Source organism: Zootoca vivipara, chromosome 15 (genome assembly GCF_963506605.1).
Source record: "Zootoca vivipara chromosome 15, rZooViv1.1, whole genome shotgun sequence".
NCBI lineage: Eukaryota > Metazoa > Chordata > Lepidosauria > Squamata > Lacertidae > Zootoca > Zootoca vivipara.
This window is the reverse complement of record NC_083290.1, coordinates 35,964,407-35,978,636: the sequence shown is the minus strand read 5'-3', so window position 1 is coordinate 35,978,636 and position 14,230 is coordinate 35,964,407. Positions and strand designations below refer to the sequence as shown.

General features: G+C 46.5%; 1 protein-coding gene across 1 annotated transcript in view; it reads left to right on the top strand.

The window, feature by feature from the left end:
- The first annotated feature begins 12,388 nt into the window (after positions 1-12,388).
- ZMIZ2 (zinc finger MIZ-type containing 2) overlaps positions 12,389-14,230 on the top strand; it is a 100,483-nt gene continuing 98,641 nt past the window's right edge. The window contains exon 1 of the mRNA XM_035140137.2: positions 12,389-12,859. The gene's annotated coding sequence lies outside the window, so the exon portion shown is untranslated. The remainder of the gene's footprint in view (positions 12,860-14,230) is intronic.

Here is a 14,230-nt window from a genome sequence, read left to right as displayed (position 1 = left end):
AATTTCAATGAACAGGGGGGGGGGTAGGAGTGGCACCCTCCTGCATGACCAGCCTTGACCAGGAGATTTAATGCTGTATATTGCAGGGACCCAGGTGGCGCTGTGGGCTAAACCACTGAGCCTAGGGCTTGCTGATCAGAACGTCGGCGGTTCGAATCCCTGTGACGGGGTGAGCTCCCGTTGCTTGGTCCCAGCTCCTGCCAACCTAGCAGTTCGAAAGCACATCAAAATGCAAGTAGATAAATAGGAACCGCTATAGCGGGAAGGTAAACGGCGTTTCCATGTGCTGCTCTGGTTTGCCAGAAGCGGCTTTGTCATGCTGGCCACATGACCTGGAAGCTATACGCCGGCTCCCTCAGCTGAGTGCTCTGCAGGCTCTGCTTCATTCGTAATGTTGAAAAATACAATGGTACTTTGGTTCTCAAACTTAATCCGTTCCGGAAGTCCATTCCAAAACCAAAGCATTCCAAAACCAAGGCACCCTTTCCCATAGAAAGTAATGCAAAATGGATTAATCCGTTCCATACTTTTAAAAACAACCCCTAAAACAGCAATTTCACATGAATTTTACTATCTAACGAGACCATTGATCCATAACATGAAAGCAATAAACAATGTACTGCAGTCACACAATCAATCAATCAATCAGTAGCTGAACTGGGTTTCACACAGCCACACACACTCACAAAAAAAGCTGCAAAAACAGAAACTCAAAATAGATAGCAAAAACAGACAGACCTCAGTGTGACACTCAAAACAGAAGTGTGGCACTCAAAACGGAGCATGTTCAGCTTCCGAAAACAGTTTGCAAACCGAAACACTTACTTCCGGGTTTGCAGTGTTTGGGTTCCAAGTTGTTTGAGTACCAAGGCATTTGAGAACCATTGTACTGTACAAAGAAAGCTACCAGTTTGCTTTTAGCTATTTCCTCTGTTGACCTTTCATCCTCTATATACCATCCCTGTAAACCATGGGTAGAGAATCTGTGGCATTCTAAATCTTGCTGGACTCGCAACTCACACTGGCCCCCAGCTAGGATGACCAGTGGTCAGCAATGATGGGAACTGCAGTCCAACAAATCTGAAAACCACCTGCTCTTAACTCCAGCAGGGTACCCTTATGGTTAAGAACAGAATAGCTGCGGGGTTGGTTGGTTGAAGGTTAATGGTTCACATGACAGCTAGGTCTGCTCAGGGCTTGCTTGTCTAAGAGGCATCTTGGCAGCAACGTCATGCAAGCTTCTACATCGGGGTTTTCTAGACTCCTGAGTTCAGTGATCCCTTGATGAGCTTCTAAAGCTGTCATCAACAAATATACCAGAAAGTGGAAAGTCAGTCCCTAGGGTTTATAGTAGCATATGGATTTCATGATAACCATTTTTCTTTCTTTCCTCCCTATGTATAAAAAAAATATCTGGACTCAGCTACGTCAAAAAACAGTGTTTTAAATGTGTTATAAGCATGCAACACCAGATGGCTCTGCAGAGCACAAAACTTTTCTATGTGATTTTTTACATAGCGTTTTTTTCTTTCGTTATAACGATTTAATTTATGACTTATCGGTAGCGTTTCACCCCCTGTGTGCAGATCCAACCTCTGCCATTGCTGTGTGCAAATTCTTACTATTACAAGCTTTTGATTCTCTTTCACATATATTCTCACTAGGATGAAGGTTTATTTATTTGCTTATTTATTTCACAAAATTTAGACACTACTTGATTGTAAATCTGGACAGGGTTTTTTACAGGAGGCTGCATAAAAATCACTTGGCTTGGTTTGGGGTTTTTTGTGTGGGTGGGAGGTATACTAACTCTACAATGAGCTTCTTTATTTACTGTAGAGGTAGTCAACCAATTTTCTGCCAAGGGCCACATTTCCTCAGAGATAATTTGTCAAGGGCCGCATGCCAGCAGTGAGTGGAGCCAGAGCTGAAGATGGGAAGAACCCCAGGAGGAAAAACTGTTCTGGATTAACTATTCTGGAACAACAATCACTCTGTTCCAGTTTCCTCCCTGGCTATTTCAGAATAGTATTCCTTTGTTGTTGTTTAGTCGTTTAGTTGTGTCTGACTCTTCGTGACCCCATGGACCGTAGCATGCCAGGCACTCCTGTCTTGCACTGCCTCCCACAGTTTGGTCAAACGCATGTTCGTAGCTTCGAGAACACTGTCCAACCATCTCGTCCTCTGTCGTCCCCTTCTCCTAGTGCCCTCAATCTTTCCCAACATCAGGGTCTTTTCCAAGGATTCTTCTCTTCTCATGAGGTGGCCAAAGTATTGGAGCCTCAGCTTCACGATCTGTCCTTCCAGTGAGCACTCAGGGCTGATTTCCTGAAGAATGGATAGGTTTGATCTTCTTGCAGTCCATGGGACTCTCAAGAGTCTCCTCCAGCACCATAATTCAAAAGCATCAATTCTTTGGCGATCAGCCTTCTTTATGGATATGCCTGTTGTCTTTGTCCATGGAGTTTTCTTGGCAGGGATACTGGAGTGGCTTGCCAGTTCCTTCTCCAGGTGGATCACGTTTAGTCAAAACTCTCCACTATGACCTGTCCATCTTGGGTGGCCCTGCATGGCATAGCTCATAGCTTCTCTGAGTTATTCAAACCCCTTTGCCACGACAAGGCATTGATCCATGAAGGGGATAGTATTCCTAGCCCTATGCAGAAGTAAACTCACTAAGTTTGATGGTGTTCCTCTCAAATAAGCATGTAGAGGATTTTCTGCCACGTGTGGAAAGCAAGTGAAAGTATTTTCTTTCTGACTTTAGTCAGCTACAGACACAGACATCCAAAGTTTACCAGCTTTATTTCAGTTTGTTGCTGAGCCAGGAAGGACTTATTTCCCCAAGCCATAGAACCAGGATTTTTTTTAAAAAAAAAATTAAAACACCCCAATGTATCTTTAACAAATTAGAATACTGTCTCTTCCAGTTTTATTAAACTGCACAAAAAGAGAGGGTAAACATTTGTAAAAGTCAAGAAAAATAAGAAAGAGAATGGAAATGGTTTATTGAATACTTACAGATAAGTTGTAAACAGATAAAAACACTGGCAGGATTATTGTAATAACCTGCAGTTACATAAGACTATATATTTAAAGAAGACAAACAAATGAGTAAGTTAATTTGGATATGCAGAAGATATTAAAAATAAATTTAAGGAACCACAGGAAGAGGGGGAAAGAAGTCAAGTTTTGAAATGTCAAAATGATTGTAAAATCTGTGAAATGTATATATCTGAAAAGTATAAATAAAAAGAGGGAAAAGGAAATAGGAAGGACCTCTGATTGGATGGACAAATGGGGTGGCTTCAGGTCAGAGGCATTGCAGGGACTGCTTTAAACGAGACTGGGGGACTATGTGGTCCCTGAGCCACAGATGTGTCTCACCTGCAATGTTGTGCATCATCACGCCAACTTCTCAATAAAATAATTAGAACAGGGGCCATAGCTCAGTGGTATAGCACACAGAGTAGTATAGCACCTCCAGGTAGGTCTGGGAGAGGCTTCTGACTGAAGTCCTGGGGAGCTTCTGCCAGTCAGTGCAGACAATGTTGAGCTAGATGGACCAATGGTTTGACTCAGTAGAAGGCAGCTTATCACACACACACACACACACACACACAAATATTTTCACATACTTGTTTTTAACTGTTTTTGTTTATAATTTTAATGCTTAATGTCCTATTTTTGTAAACCGCTTAAGAGCTGTTGCTTATGCAATTGAGCATTATAATTTTTTAAAAAATAAAATAAAACAAACCCTTTGCTTCCATTGTCAGAGCATCTGGGGAACTGTGGCACAGCCAGCTTCAAGACTGAAACAACAAACTGACGGATGGCATTTACATATCTCCCCTCTCTTCTGTAGAAGTCAAGGGATCTCCCACTCCCCAATCTATCACTGGCTAGATTCACCATTTGCCTTCAGGTTCAAGCTCCTGGTGTTCTGACTCAATGAAAGTCCAATGATCCAATGTATAGTGTGCTCCTGTTTAGGATTGTAGGCAGCCAAGAATTTGAATCCACCTCCCATGTCTTTTGTTTCTCCCCCCTGAACTTGCATTGTCATCACTGAGGTTTTGGGGGGTTTCCCACCTTAGGGTTTCCCCCACTCCCAAACTTTTTTTTTGAGTACTTCTTTTTTTGCACTTCTGCAAACCCTGGGGTTTCCCCAGGATGGCCGATACAGTGGTACCTCTACTTACGAATTTAATGTGTTCCGAACACACATTCGTAAGTAGAAAAAAAATTGTAAGTCAAATCCCATAGGAATGCATTGGGAGAAAAATTCGTAAGTCGAAGCAACCCTATCTAAAAATTCGTAAGTAGAAAAAATCCTATCTAAACCGCATCCAAAATGGCGGACGGAGCTCCATTCGTAAGTAGAGTTATTCGTAAGTAGAGGTACCACTGTACTTTTATTTCATGCATGGAGGGTGCCATTTTGGCTACAGAAAGAAAATGTTACTAGTTGAGGTGGCTAAACATGGCAGTTTACAGTGGATTCGATGCATCCATGTGTGCACATTTTCGATATTATCCACTTGGCATATACCGCACCCAAGGGCAGCCCACCCTACTGATTTCAGGTTTCACGATCCGCAGATAAGGCGATATTAAGGAGGAAAAAACTGACATTAAATTGTGTGTTAGCCCGCTGTGGGTGTACTGAAGTGTATTGTGCGCTTGTACGTTTTTAATAGGCATGCAGGGACATTTTTTTGGACGCCAGCTATCACCACAATACCTGCTTGCCTAGGTGAGGTGCTCTTCAGTTGGGTTGCTGGTAGGGCTCGGTGCAATATAGTTGATTTTTGTTTAATTCAGTGTTTTGTGCAAGTCTGGTACATTAGGAAACTTGTAACTCAAAAAGGAATGGCTGGGCTCAGAAGTAAACAAATATTTGCCCCACCTGCCCTCAATGGGCCTCAGGTTAATGGAAATAACTGAGGAGAGGGAACAACAAGACACAGTACAAATGTATCTGTTTGAGAGGAGGAGTCCTCCCTAAACCTAAGAAATTAATGAATGTCAGCATCTGGCTAATATTTGGGATATTGAAGGGGAAAATACAGGATGCAGGCTGTTCTCCTGCAATAGACAGGCGTCCTCACCTCAAAAGGAATCCCCCAGGTCTGTGCAAAACAGAGGTTACAAAGGTTGTTAAAAGTGTGTGTGTGGACTCACATGTGCACAGGCAGCACTCAAGTGTGTCTATTTACACACTGCTGAGGGGTTTAGGATAATTTGCTTGAATTACTACAATATGAAATAAGAATAAAAATGGGGTCCCTTCAAGGGGTTCAGCTTCTTAAGGAAGACTGGACCTTTGGAGAGAGTGTACCTTTTAAGGCTCAAACTGGTCAGGGAATGAACAGAAACCAGACCAGGATATACAAAAGGAAGGTGGCTACTAAGCCTGATCTTTATTAAACCAGTAGGAGAATACTTCAATCTCCCAGGACATTCTATACAAGATCTCAAAGCAGCTGTTTTATTACAGAAAAATTTCAGGAACAGACTGGAAAGAGAAATTGCTGAATTGGAAATCATTACCAAGCTTAAAACCACAGAGCCACCTGGGATGAATAAAGACATAGGATTCTTATCTCATTATGCATGATCAAGCTTTCTTTAGCCTCAGCCCTTGTTTTTCCCCCGCAGGACCTATTGCAGTAATCAGCAGTCGTTAACAGCCATCAACAGGTTTACCACTCTTACAGCCCATCACCCCCCCCCCACCCTCTGAATATATAAAAGGGTCTGGTTGCTTCTGTTTCAAGTGTATCTGAAGAAGTGTGCATGCACACGAAAGCTTATACCAAAATAAAAACTTAGTTGGTCTTTAAAGTGCTACTGAAGGAATTTTTTTATTCTGCTTTATTAAAGCTGTTGGCAACAGGGTGCTCCCCCCGCAGGAGAGAGGAGGAGGACCCAGGACAAAGGTGAGGTGTGCAAGCCCTTATATAGACTTTTGAATTGCCCATCCTGTAGCTCAAGACCACCACTCCATACATCATACATAGATCACAGAAGGGGTGTAGCCCAAGACCGCCCCCTTAATACATCAGAGAAGGGGCGGAACGGAAATCTGGGTGTGTTGTTTCTTCCTGTCTGCCAGGTTACCTGAGAATGATAACTGATTACATTTGGGCAGTCTGGCGATTCCTTTGTAATGGTAAATACTCAGTTCCTGAGTCCAGGTCACAGGCTCGCACTATTCATATCGTTAAGACAGGATTTGTGAAAGAGACAGTGAGGAGATTTCCCATTTCCTTCGACCTTGCAGAGAAATATCTGAGGTCACATTGGGAGAGAGAAAATGGTTTCAGGACTTTTCTGTGGGTTTCAGACATGTGGGTTACATATTTGTATGTAGTTACAGGTAAGGAGCCATGTTGGTCTGGTGTAGTTGAAACAAAATAAAAGCTCATACTAATGACAAACTTAGTTGGTCTCTAAGGTGCTACTGGAAGAAATACACACACACACACACACACACACACACACACACATACACACAGTGGTACCTCTGTTTGCGAATGCAATCCGTTCCGCGGAGATGTTCGCTCTCCAAGGCATTCGCTTGCCGAAGGCACGCTTTTGCGCGTGCGCGAAGCGCCTATAGAGCGCTTCTGCGCGTGCGTGAGCTGCGCAAATCGCGTCTGCGCATCTGACACCGCGGAACCCGGATGTAAACACTTCCAGGTCTGCACCATTCATAAACGGAGGTAGTTGTAAACCGAGGTTCCACTGTATGTGTTTGCTTGGTACATTTATGAACATCTATTTTTGTAATGGTCGGTGGCTCTCACTTGCCTGTCCCAGCCAATCTCCTGGCTTGAGCAGCTTGTGGGAAACACACAACTCGGCACTTCTCTTGTGAGCCGTAGTCAAAACAATTTCCCAGTAGTTCGCTACCACCACCCTTTCTCACTTGCACCTGGCCAGAGAGCCCAAAAGGGATAGCTACTCCGCCTTGTTACAAGGTTGCAAGCCTCTGACTACTCTTAATAAAGCAGGCAGAAATTCAACTGGTTTGGTTTCTTTACTCAAACCAAGGCACACTCACTTGTGCAGCCCAACACTCAGTATGCGACCAAATGGTCAAGGGACCGGACTAGTTGCCCCACCCTGAACAATACTCAAGGTCCAAACCAAAATATACCTTTTCAAGGCTTTATTAAAAAGTGTAAAACATACAACTTAAAAATAGCAGTGCACATTTCTTGTGAGGTTACAGAGATCGCAAATAATAAACATAAGCATACAAATTGCTCTAACTAAAAGATACATACGGTTACGCAGATATAACTTGTTGCAAAGCTTTCAGAAGGCGCAGCCCGCAGGCCCCCCTTCTCTTCTCACAGCTTCATACTCACAGAAGCTCTGGCAAAATTGCAAGTGGCAAAATGCGAAGTTCTAATGCTAGAACTCCCAAGTTATGGGGAAAGGGTCAGGTGGGGTTCCGTTTTCCCACCAATGGAAATGAGGCTCCAATTAGCAGTTTACCAATGATTTCAGGTGTAACCCATTTGTCTTCACCTGTCTTGCTTCACACTCTGATCTAATACTAGCAGATAGTAAGACAGTTCTCTCATTCCCTCCCAACTCATCAGGGTCAAGCCGACCCCAGGTGGACAGGATAGAGTGATTAAACCCCCTCCCATCCGTACCATAAGGAAATAGGGAACACCAGTGTTTCTTCTTCAGCCAAAGGCAATTACCACATTCCTTTGCAGGCAGCTAATTGGGGCTAGCAGAGAGGGACTTAGCAAGTTTTGTTAAAGGCCCAGCCTGCTCTTGCTGTCTCTCCCAGCATCCATTGCTCTTGACCAAGGATTCAGAGTTGTTCATACTATAACTCCCATGCCATATCCATGACAATTATATATATATAAGACCTTAAAATTCTTATAACAAATACATACACTGTTGATGAGGTTTAAGAATTGTTCTGATAAGAAATGATGATAATGAGGATAGTGGTGAAGGAGGGGCTTGGGGGGGGGACACCTCTGGTACCGAGGGTTGCATTCACCCTTAAACATGTCCTTATGAAACTCACCATTTGGGCTGCCAAATGGGTCAGCTGCATTAGGATGCAGAACAAACCAGGGTGTACCCCAAGGAGAAAGGGGAGAGCTTGGGGAATTCCAGCAAAGGCAGGAACTGCCTGGAAAGGAGCTGTCATTGTGTTAGTGTTGAGACTGGTTGTTGTTGTTGTTAATGCTGGGCCTGCTAACTCTGTGGTATGTCTTTTTACAGGATGTTTGTATTTTATTCTTTTTTTCTTTCTGCTATTTCTTGCATGCATCTGTGGTAAGATGTCCCTTTTTCAAAAGGGGAGGTGATGCCATAAACCCAATAAGTTAATGCATGTCAGAATCTAGCTAATATCTGGGGTACTGAAGGGAAAACACAGCCTGCAGCCGTTCTCCTGGGTGTGTAGCCTATGCAAACTAACCTGGCTGGGCTAGCTAAGTGAAAGTCATTCTGAAACAACAGACAGTCAAAAGGAATCCCCTCCCAGGTCTGTGCAAAACAGAGGTTACCACAGTGGTGGGGACGGATGTGAGGTTACAGGAAGGTTTGGGGGTTTGGGCTCAATAGTTTTCTGGGAAGAAGAAAGGAAGTAGGCAGAATTCGGGGGGGGGGGAAGCTGGGAGAAAGCCACTAGAATGGTGTGCATAATAATAATAATAACAATAATAATAATAATTTATTATTTATACCCCGCCCATCTGACTGGGTTTCCCCAGCCACTCTGGGTGGCTCCCAACAGAATATTAAAAACACGCTAAAACATCAAACATTAAAAACTTCCCTAAACAGGGCTGCCTTCAGATGTCTTCTAAAAGTCAGATAGTTGTTTATTGCTTTGACATCTGATGGGAGGGCGTTCCATGGGGCGGGTGCCACTACCGAGAAGGTCCTCCACCTGGTTTTCTGCTACCCCACTTCTCGCAGTGAGCATGCCTTGGACTGTAATGCTACGCAGCTGCAAGGAGTAAGACCTGCTCGAGATGTAATGCTGTGAACTCTCCCTCTTCATGGAAGACTCTCAGTGTATATAGGTGCAAAATAGACCATATATCTTAAAACACTACAGCATGGGTAGGCAAACTAAGGCCCAGGGGCTGGATCCGGCCCAATCGCCTTCTAAATCTGGCCCGCGGATGGTCCAGGAATCAGCGTGTTTTTACATGAGTAGAATGTGTGCTTTTAATGCATCTCTGGGTTATTTGTGGGGCATAGGAATTCGTTCTCCCCCCCCCCCCCGAAAAAAATATAGTCCTGCCCCCCCATAAGGTGTGAGGGACAGTGGACCTGCCCCCTGCTGAAAAAGTTTGCTGACCCTTGTACTACAGCCTCTGCCATGGAATTTTGGTACTGCTTGGCGTGGAATGTAATAAATACCTCCAGTTAAGGACCGTCCTCTGGTGGCTCTCTGGGTGTCTACTACTTTCATCATCCTGGCCCTGACCACTGGCCAAGCTGGCTTGAGCGGATGGGCAATGGAGTCCAGCAATCATTTGGAGAACCGTGTTTGGGAAAAGCTGTCACAGTATAATCAAAGCCCCTCACGTTTTGTAGTGCAAGAATTTGATGACTGTAGCTGCACAACCGTGTGTGCAGGGGGCCCGCCTGTCACCGGTGTTTGTAGTAGGAAGACCCTCCATGCGCTCTGCGCATGGTGGGGACTGCAGCAAACATATGTTTTTGAAGCAGTTGCGTTGTTTGGGGAGCTGGGGTGGAGGAATGAGTCTGCTTGACGTTTTCTGTGCGTTTATAAAAATAATAATATCTATAATGAAATGCATAATCATACTTGGCGGCACAGCTGAGCTGGAAAACAACTGAAGAAAACAGCAGCCAAGGAGGCTCTGGATCCTAGCAAGATGCAGTCATTTCAGAGGGATGCCATAACCTGGTCCAAGCAGCGTCTGGTCTGAAGACACCTGATGCAGGAACTGTGTGGAAGCTAAGCCCACCAAGATCTAGCCAGTGCATGGATGGAGACCACTTGGCAAAAGGAGCCTCTCGCATGGCAATGCAAGTTTCACCATGGTAGCAAATGTGGGACGTCACCCAGACACAAACAGGTCTGCATTCTCAGTGACAAAGCTCTGAGTGACCTTGGGCACGTTGCTATCTTGGATCCTAGCCTACCTCGCAGGGCTGCGGTTAAGAAGAGGGGACACTGTGGGCTCATCGCCAATGACCTTGGAGGGAATGATAAAGCTGTGTTTTCTGAGTGTACAATAAAAAGCCCTTCAGGTTCATTAAATGCTTAGTGATTTTATTTCCCCTGTATTTCCCCTTTCCACCAAGAAGCGAAAGGAGGCTTCCTCTTTTGTCTTCACAACAAGCTGGTCTGAAAAGAGACAGGAGCCAAAGCCACTGTTGTAAAGAAAAACTGCTCCCTTTCCCTTATGGGGTCCACAAGAGCCCTTATAGAGTCCTTTTTAGGTTCTCCATCGGTAGGGGAAAATAACAGAGAATATTGAGAAGCAAAGCAGCTAGTAAGCATGATCTTTATTAAAGCTGTTGCAACAGGGTGCTCCCCCCATACGCAGGAGAGAGGAGGACGACCCAGGACAAAGGTGTGCAAGCCCTTATATAGACTTTTGAACTGCCCACCCTGTAGCTCAAGACCACCACTCCATACATCATACATAGATCACAGAAGGGGTGTAGCCCAAGACCACCCCCTTAATACATCAGAGAAGGGGTGGAAATCTGGGTGTGTTGTTTCTTCCTGTCTGCCAGGTTACCTGGACATCCTGGCCACTTTTGTTACGATAACAACTCAATTCCTAAATTCAGGTCACAGGCTCACACCCTATTCATATCTTAAATGTGACCTTAAGACAGGATTTGTGAAAGAGACAGTGGGGAGATTTCCATCCGTCGTTGCAGAGAAATATTTGAGGTCATTCTGGGAGAGAGAAAATGGTTTCAGGACTTTTCTGTGGGTTTCAGACATGTGGTTTACATATTTGTATGTGTTTGCTTGGTACATTTATGAACATCTATTTTATATATACCAGGGACGCGGGTGGCGCTGTGGGTTAAACCACTGAGCCTAGGGCTTGCCGATCAGGTCGGCGGTTTGAATCCCCATGACTGGGTGAGCTCCCATTGCTCGGTCCCAGCTCCTGCCAACCTAACATTTCAAAAGCACGTCAAAGTGCAAGTAGATAAATAGGTACCGCTACAGTGGGAAGGTGAACAGTGTTTCCATGTGCTGCTCTGGTTCGCCAGAAACGGCTTTGTCAGGCTGGCCACATCGGCCAGTAATGAGATATGAGCACCACAGCCCCAGAGTGGGTCACGACTGGACCTAACAGTCAGGGGTCCCTTTATTTTATATATATAATACCTTAAAATTCTTAGAACACCACCCAGAGTGTGGTGTGCTTCCTGGATGAATGGGGATTTCAAACCGAGGTCTCCAACATTCTACCCCTGAACCGCCCTGGCTCTGAAAAGCAATTCTCACAACAACCCCGTAAGGTAGGTAAGCAGCGCTATTATCTCTCAATGCGAAGACAGCGCGCGCCTGGCTGTAAGGGCGCCACTAGCCTCGGAGGCAGGACGGTCCCTGTGTGGCTTTTCCCGTCTCGAGTACGTGTTGCGTATGGGGATCGGGAGCCGTGGTGTATTCATAGCTGCGGCGAGCTTTGAACGGGGAGTTCCCAGCTCAGCCTCGTCATCGCGGCGGCCCCTCCGCTGGAGGCATGGACGTCCGTCTCATCATCTACCAGGCTGCAGGCTCTCCTCGTTGTGATGAAACCTTTCTTCGAGCAGGCAGTGTGTGGGCTTGTGGCTGGGGGAAGAGAAAAAAAGACACACACACACAGAGAGAGCAGCCCTCCACGTTACTTCCCCCACCCATCTTTGCGGGGTGGCACCGTAAAATAAAATGCACAGCCACCCGTGCAATTCAGGAAAAAATAAAATGAAAAACCCCACTGAGTTCAAGGAGACTTAAACGCGCCTAGGGCTGCAGCTTTTGAACAGAGGGGCCGGGGGCAGTGGCGGCGGGGACGGAGGCAGAGAGGGAGCCAGCGCTCTTTTGTCTGATCCCTTCCACTACCTTCCCACCCGCGGGAAGACGCTGCTCCCTCTTGCGAGCATCACCTTCCTCTCGCGCCCCGGGAGGAACCTTCCCCCGGCGCGCGCTCCTTGCAAAATGCAAAGTGCAATGCAAAATGCAAAGCAAGCTCTCCTCTCTCTCTCTCCCTCCCTCCTACCATCCTCCTCCTCCTCCTCTCGAACCGGGAGATAGGAGCTCCATTGCTCTAGCCTAAGAGGAGGAGGAGGAGGGCCATGAATATTGATGAGGCTGCCGGGGCTCTATTGTGCAATTGGAGCTGCGAGGTGGAAAGCGCAGGCAGAATGGAGGTGGAGAGCGGCGATGCGCTCGCAGCTTTGTGGCTCCGGCAGTAGCAGCAGCAGCAGCAGCAGCAGCAGCCGAGCCGAGCAAGCCAACAGCAGCAGAAGCCGCCTGCACCGGGGGAGGGAAGAGGGGGAGGAGCGGGGAGGGGGGGGGGCTTTGTTACTTGCACACAATCGTTTCCCATCCAGCCCCCCGCCAGCCACAGCCAAGCGGACGCGATGGAGCAAGGGCAGAGAGATCTGTAGGAGCCACAAGGATCTGCTGAAGACCCACACTCTCACACACACACCCCAGAAGGGAAGAAGAAGGGAGAGCGGCGGCGGCGGCGGCTCATCCGAGCCCTCCTCCTCCCTCCAAGCCAGGAAGAGAGACAAGAGGAGCCAGGCGAGAAAAAGGCCATTTTAACGTGGCTCAGCTCGGGCTCTTGGGCAGCAGCAGGCTCCTGCTTCGGAGGTTAGTGGCGGCTGAAGGGGGGTTTTTTTGGGGGGGAGGCGAGGCAAGGTGGATCTGTTGTGTTACTGATTGTGGCTTTCTTTGGGGGGGGAAGGTGGAGGGGGCATGTTCCCCAAGGAGAGAGGAGAGGTTGTGTGTGTGAGAGAGCTTTGTGTGTTGTGTGTGTTTAAACCTCGCCCCCCCTCCAATTGCTATTTCACTGAGAAATATCTCTCCCTCTTGTTCGTATCGGTGGCTTTGCTGGGCGCTGCTGGATTTCCCTGTTGTTTTTTCCATGCTGGCAACTGGGAGGGTTTGGTGGTGGGCAGAAAGAGAAGAGGCGGAGAGAGGGGTGGGTGGGTGAGGTGGGGACCCTACCCAGTTATTGGGGGCACCCACCTCACCCAGGGTGCCATATTTTTTTGGCTGTTCTGAAAACAATTTTTCTTTTAAAAATATTGTAATTATAATTATTGGCTAAAGTGTGCCAGAGAGAGAGAGAGAGAGAAAGTGAGTTTCTATGGCAACAGAAACTGATGCCATGGGGAGATGTGGGCACGATGTGGCACCTGCTATGGGAGATGTGGGCACCTGGGGAGGGGGGTGTTGTGAGGCTGAGCGGGGTTGTTGCGAAGAGCACCTGCTGCCTGGCCAGCTGTTGGCTCCTGTGTGCTGTGGAGGTGAGGCTAAAATCACTTGGTGTTCCTGCAGGCAGGGATGCCATTCCCTGGGCAGTCAGACTGAGGAGAATGAGGTGGCCCTGCACCGCTGCCGTTGGTTCTTTTAAGGGGAGATACTTTGGGTACTTGGGAAGGATATCTCTTCCTCCGATAAGCAAGACTTTTGCATGGCTGTTAGAGGACATCTTAAATGCCAAGGCCCCTGTTCAAATGCCGCCCTATAGTTTGTGTCTGAATTAAAACCCTACTCCAAAGGGAGAGTGTGAGAAGACCAGGTACTGCAGAGAGATTGGAAGATGCTTCATCGGGTGACTTTAGTTTTTAATTCCTGTAGCTGACTGATCTTGTGGAAGTCTAATGCACAGTTTCAGTCATCTCTGGTGGGTTCAAGGCCAGCAGGGCTTTTTTTCAAAGCCAGAAACTTAGGAAGCTCCCCACATCTTCACCCCTTTTGAGGTGCTCCACTTGCATGAGTCCAAAGTAGACAACAGGACAGTGTCGGGCTCCTAGGATATTCACACAGTTAAGATCTGTTCTTCTCTGGAGCTGGATGGAATTTTTATATCCCATAAAGCACAAAAACAAAAAAGAGAAGTTTATTGTTCTGCCTTTTGATTGCAACACAAGTTTGAGATTCCATCGTTCTCCTGTTTTGTGCACCGATCATGGTCTGTTGGCAAGTAGGGGTAGGTCTCCAGCTGTCTGCTGACAC